Consider the following 6028-nt stretch of genomic DNA (forward strand, 5'->3'; position numbering starts at 1 on the left):
AGTTGTTTTTAATTAAGAAAATCGAAAGTTAAAATTTAAAGGTAACATATGATCCAAATTATTTACCTCTGACGGATTTAAATCGTGCCCTTAAAAAATAAAAAAAATGTTAGTTGAAAATGTAAGGAATAAATAAATAAAATAAATAAACCCAAGCAAAAAGGAAGAAAGAATTGGTAAATAAATGTCTTAAAAAACATGAAGTCAAAAAATAAAACAAACAAGAAATAAATAAACAAGATAATAAAAATAAACAAATAAACAATAAATAAATAAATAAGTAAATTAGAAAAGCCAAGTGAAAATAAAAAAATGAAAATACAAATACAAATACAAAAAAATTAAATAGAATAAAATAATAGTAATAAAATAATAAAATACGAAAAACTAAAAATGATAATATATATAACTATTAGGTAATAATAATAATAAATAGGGAAAGAAATAAAAAAACGTCCCTCCACCGAAAGTAAAAAAAAAGGTACAGATTTGAAAAAAAAGGGTAAAGGTTTGGTCAGCTAGAAAAGAGGGGTAGGGCCTAAAGGGGAGATAATTCAAAATGTTAGGTTATGTATATAATATAATATGTACAATAATAAAAGAAAAAAAGAAAAAATAGAAATACAAATATATAAATAATAGTAATAAATTAAAAAAACCAAGAATAATAAAAAATATATATAACAAAATAAAAAATATACATATATACGTATGAACAAAGCAAATAAAAATATAAAAAAAAATATAAAAAAATAAAAGGATTTAATAAATATATATATAGTAATAATAATATATCTAATAAAATGTAATATATATAAAAAATATATGATTGAATTTAACAGGGGCCAAATTGAAAAGAAAAATAAATTGAGTGGCCAATTTAAATAATATTTGGGGCGAGATTGAAAGAAAACCAAAGTTGAGGGTTGAATTTAAAAGGAAATTGGAGTCAAAATCGTATTTAGGGTCAAATTGAATCTTCAAAAAATAGCACGAGGACTAAAAGCACAGTTTACCCCCTTTAGAGTGAAAACACGCGGGTCGTGTGGTTACGGGCTGGGTCATGAAGGTCTGACGGGTTTGGTATAAGACCCAAAAAAATCTTTTAATTCTTCATTTCTCCTCCTCTTCCACGAAAGCTCTCCCCCCATCTCTCTTTTTCTCTCAATTGTTCTTGAGAGATGAAGAACAGCGCCTGGATTTTCCAGATTTCGGCACCGTGCCGCCGTTCATCAGCGACAAACCTTAAATTTTTTTAATTTTTCCGAAATCCCATAACACACTCGTCACGAAAAACACCATAGTTTTTTAAAACCAAGCCTCGTATGAGTGTAGATATAAAAGAGAAATTTTCGATTACCCCCATTCCGGTCATCGGCTAAAAGCTTTTTAGGTTTTATCCAAACCAAAAATTTTAGGAAAACAACATGCACATGCAAGGTACGAGCGAATCAAGGTAAAAAAGCTGCCTTTTATTTCCTTTTTGAATTGTTTACAAAGCTCGGATTTTTTTTCTCGTAAATACCTGCGTATTTTTACAATATTTTGTGACTATTTTCCTCTCGTGCGTAATCGTATGAAATTCGTAGTCCAATACAATGGTGATTACATGTTATTTATAGTTGAACAAAACCCTATTTTTAAGACTCCTATTCTAACTGGAATTATCATATTGGTGGGTTGTTTGGGTTGTTGATAATGCTTGCGAGATCTGCGTGACTTTGGTGGCTTGGAGTCACGTCCACCTGAAAAGATCGGAGGAGTAACGTGCGACTGTGGGACTTTCCTTGACTGTTGTGCGCAGCTGTGGAGCATATGGGGGCTAGGATTTCCATGGCAGTTGGGTCTGTGGGTTGTGGCTGGTGTGGGCCAGCTGTTGTATTTGGGCACCAATTGGGCCTGATACAGAAATGAAAAATGTGTTAGTTTCAAAAATAATAATAATAATCATACAATATATATATAATTATGTATATAATATATAAATATATTTTGGTCGTATAAAGTGTGTCTACGCATATTATGATTTTTCTTGTCCTATATATAGTGGAAAATAAATAATGTAAACAAAGGTTAATGGGCAAATTTCTCACTGTGCTGTAGTTGAAAATTGAAATTTGTCGTTTTACTTTATTTATTTTTTAGTAGTTTAAGTTGAATATAATATAGTATCTGTTTAAAAAAAAATAATCATTAACATATCTTACCGATGCAACTGTTCGAATCCAGAACTTTAAGTGAGGACAACATTCCCTTTAACTAATTTGTTATTGTATTAAAGATACATTTACAATTGCTTTAACTTAATATTAAATTCTGCCACTTAATTTATGTTTGATTGGGTTTTACCACTAATTTTTAATTGAATTTTCACACTAAAAATTTAATCTTAAATATGAATGAATAAAAATATTTTCAAAGTTTTATTTTAAAACTATAGTAAAATATGAATGAATAAAAAATTAAACCTTTCACTTTTTAAAATTATAGCGCGTAATAATCGTATAAACTGTACATGATGAAAGCATACTCTTGTTATTAACAAATTGGATATCTGGATGACGTTCAATGTCACATTTTGTTTCTTTCAATTATTTTAATTATTAAATTTAAGTACATCAGGATTTAGTAGAGTTTTATATAGTGAGCGGAGCATTTTTTTAGAAAAATATTATGTATATGTATAAGTTTACAAGTGATACTGACATATATACAAGTGTTTAAAGCCATTAATCTAATACGTTTCCATTTTTTGTACTCGATCGAAGTCCAATTAATTCTACCAAAGACAATCAGGACAAAGAGGAACTGTGTTTTAGTTTGGCATACCAAAAAAAATTATCTTTTTTTATAAAATATTAAGTATCATTATTCTATCAAATGTAGTTGAGTTTTATGATTTGTTTGCGATTAAAATTGCAAGATATGCTTTTTCATGAACATTTTCTCAATTGTTCATTGGCCAAGCTTTATATATAGTAAATGGAGCAAAGCCATTGGCTGACTGTTAGATTTAGCACCTCCTTCAATATATTAATTTGATTATAATATGGTACTATAATGTATTTATTAAATTTGAATAAGGGCATTTTAGAGATTTTCTGGTATATATCCAAATTCAATGGAGTCATTAAAGTCGCAAAATCAAATATTAACTTGGACACATTGCCGACACTTGGATTATTTGTATATAATATGACAAAAGTAAGTTTCAATGATTTGCCTTCTTGCATTAAATATAAAGCAAAACATAAAGTGGTAGCCTATAATTTAGTCTACTTTTCAATGCAAACAACAAAGAAAAACGAAACACTGACCAACTTTTTTTACACAACAATACTCTAGTTTCTTCAAAAAAAACACCCGATTTTCTTTCTCTAACACCAGTTTTATATTTACAGAAAGGTAGAAGATAGATAGAGATTAGCTAGATTTTATTTTTTGGAGAGAATTTTGATGAAGTTATTGTAAAGATTTATATTTAGATGATTAATGGTGTAGTTTGTTCGGACATGACCGTAACGTTATTGCATGGCCATGCAGATGAAGAAAACTGCTGCAGTTGCTTGAAATGCAATATTTGTTGTATGTCCGACAATTTTTGTCGGAGCATACTCTGTTCAGATCGGAGGCGGTCGTTGTCGGTCCTCACACGGTGACAAAGGTACAAAAGGAACCTCAAACGGTTGGTCAGTTGTCGGTTCTCCATTCTAAGCCGGTTTGCCTGGTTCCTTAGGTTTTCTAAGTGCTTTGTTTACGCATCCGTGACCTCCTGGCTGATTCCCGGTTCGATATCATACGTCTCCGCTTTCGGTCGTCGATGATGGAAATCGATTGGTTTGATTCATCCAAACCGGAATTGGAGTTGGTTTGGTTTCGGGTTGCTTCACTTGAAGCGGAACCCGACCCGGCGGGTCCTACTAGTTGTGTAGTGGAAAAAAGTTGGGAGCAATCCCACCCGCTTTCCAGGGGAGAAAATGGATCAATTTCGACCATGGGATTGGAGCAAAACATCGTCGGATCGGTGAACAGCATGGCTTTAGTAACACTTGGAATAAAATTTAGCAGAAAATAAAGAAAACAAAAAACTCGAAGAAAATGTTATATGGGGAGGATCAGGAAGGAGGAGAAAAGGGAAGAAATGCAGCGTCGGGGGCTCCTATTTATGGACAAACTTGAGGACTGGTGTGGGCTCCGCGTAATGGCATGAAAATACAATTCAATCATTTTTTTGGTAAAATGATCATACCTGTTATAAATAATAAATGGAAAACTATTTATGATCTCTTAATTGATTTTCCAGAAAGCGAGGTTCAAAATGTCCTAAGGATGTATTTTTTTAAATAACCTTAGATGTAGTAAAAATATATAACAAGTGGAGCATTTAAGATTTTTTAATTATGCGATTAAGAGACTTAACTCAAATAATAAGATTCAGGTTTAGAGCTCTGGATAATAAAAGTTTTGTTAAAATATTTTCTACATGAATCTAAGATGTAGTTCCAATTGTAAGAATAATAATATTCTTTTTAATTAACCCATGTTCAAACAATTTTGTTTACAGGTGTATGTATATTTATTTAAATTCAAAAAAATAAATATAAATATTAATCTACCATCATATTAACATGTTAAAAAAATATTTTAGTTTAAGTTTTACCTATATGTTTTGCATGTAAATTTTATACTTAATTTGTGCTTGTGTGATGAAGATTTGTTGTCTATATAAAATATTAAATTAGCATGTTGTACTTTTACCCTTCTAAAAAAACTATTTATAGAATCAAAATAAAATTAAGCCATCGCTTAACAGCAACAAAAAAACTTAAACATTAGTGTAACGAAATATACTTAAGTTTTACTTTAGTATACTATTTTATTTAGCCATTGCTTTAGTTGGTTTTGGACTTTGAATATAATCTTGATTTCCATTAATATAGATACGTAAACCATTACGTATTACATTGTGATATTAAAAGGTCAAATCTTCTTATTGACAAGAATGCTGTTCTTAAGATAGTAAATCTTGATTTGACTTCGTTTTCCGATCCTAATCACAAGAAGCCGATGACTAATAGGTTGATAATACTTTGGGATTCAACAATTGAAAAGACAATAATTTAAATAGTGACCGCAAACCATAGTGTGAAGATTAAATGCTGAAGAAGAAAAAAATAGAAACTGTAATATAGTAAAAACAATTAAATTGATATGATATTCACATGTTGATTGTTAATTTATAAAATTAAAATAAATACATATACTAAAAATTATTATCTGCCACGTTAATGTTTCATCTAAAAAATAAGAAATAATTTTTGATAAGCGGGATGACCTTTGAATATGTTTTTATAGTATAGAGATTCAATCAAAAATGTTGGTATAGTGGAGGGATCCTTATAATTAAACCAAATTAAACTAACGTTATAAGCCCAGCCCGGATTAAAAGCTTTCGAGTCAGGTGGCACTATCTGGGGGCCTCGGCAACACTTTTTGGAGGAAGAAAAAAATAGGGGTGACATATGCCCCCCTTAAAAATATTATTATTTTCTTTATTTTTGCTTAGTCACTAAGGAATAAAGTAGTGTGGGGTCATGCAGGCACGTGCCGGATTACTATAGGGGAGAGTGTGCATCCAATAGTTTTAAATGGATGATGTGGATCCACGCGTATGGATGAGTCGCTTTGGAGAGTGGAAGTGGGGATGGCTAAACCGGCCTTTGATTAATTGGAAATTTGATTGAGAACACAAGTAGTGTTAAAACTGGATATCGACATCGATATGACGTTTTACTTTACTTTTTCACTTTTAAGAAAACTACGACCCAAACAAAAAATCCCGGACAAGGTTACTACTATTAATTATGATGACGATATTACAAAATAGCCTATGTCACCCACAACCACAAGTAGGGATAAAACTGAAAAGAGGTGGATCATGGCTCAAGTCTCTTCTAGTTTTTTTTTATTATTTATTTAATCATCATTTACATTTTTATAAATTTAATTGTTGAAATAAATTAAATTT

Source organism: Hibiscus syriacus, unplaced genomic scaffold (assembly GCF_006381635.1).
Source record: "Hibiscus syriacus cultivar Baekdansim isolate YM2019G1 unplaced genomic scaffold, ASM638163v2 tig00110435_pilon, whole genome shotgun sequence".
Classification (NCBI taxonomy): Eukaryota; Viridiplantae; Streptophyta; class Magnoliopsida; order Malvales; family Malvaceae; genus Hibiscus; species Hibiscus syriacus.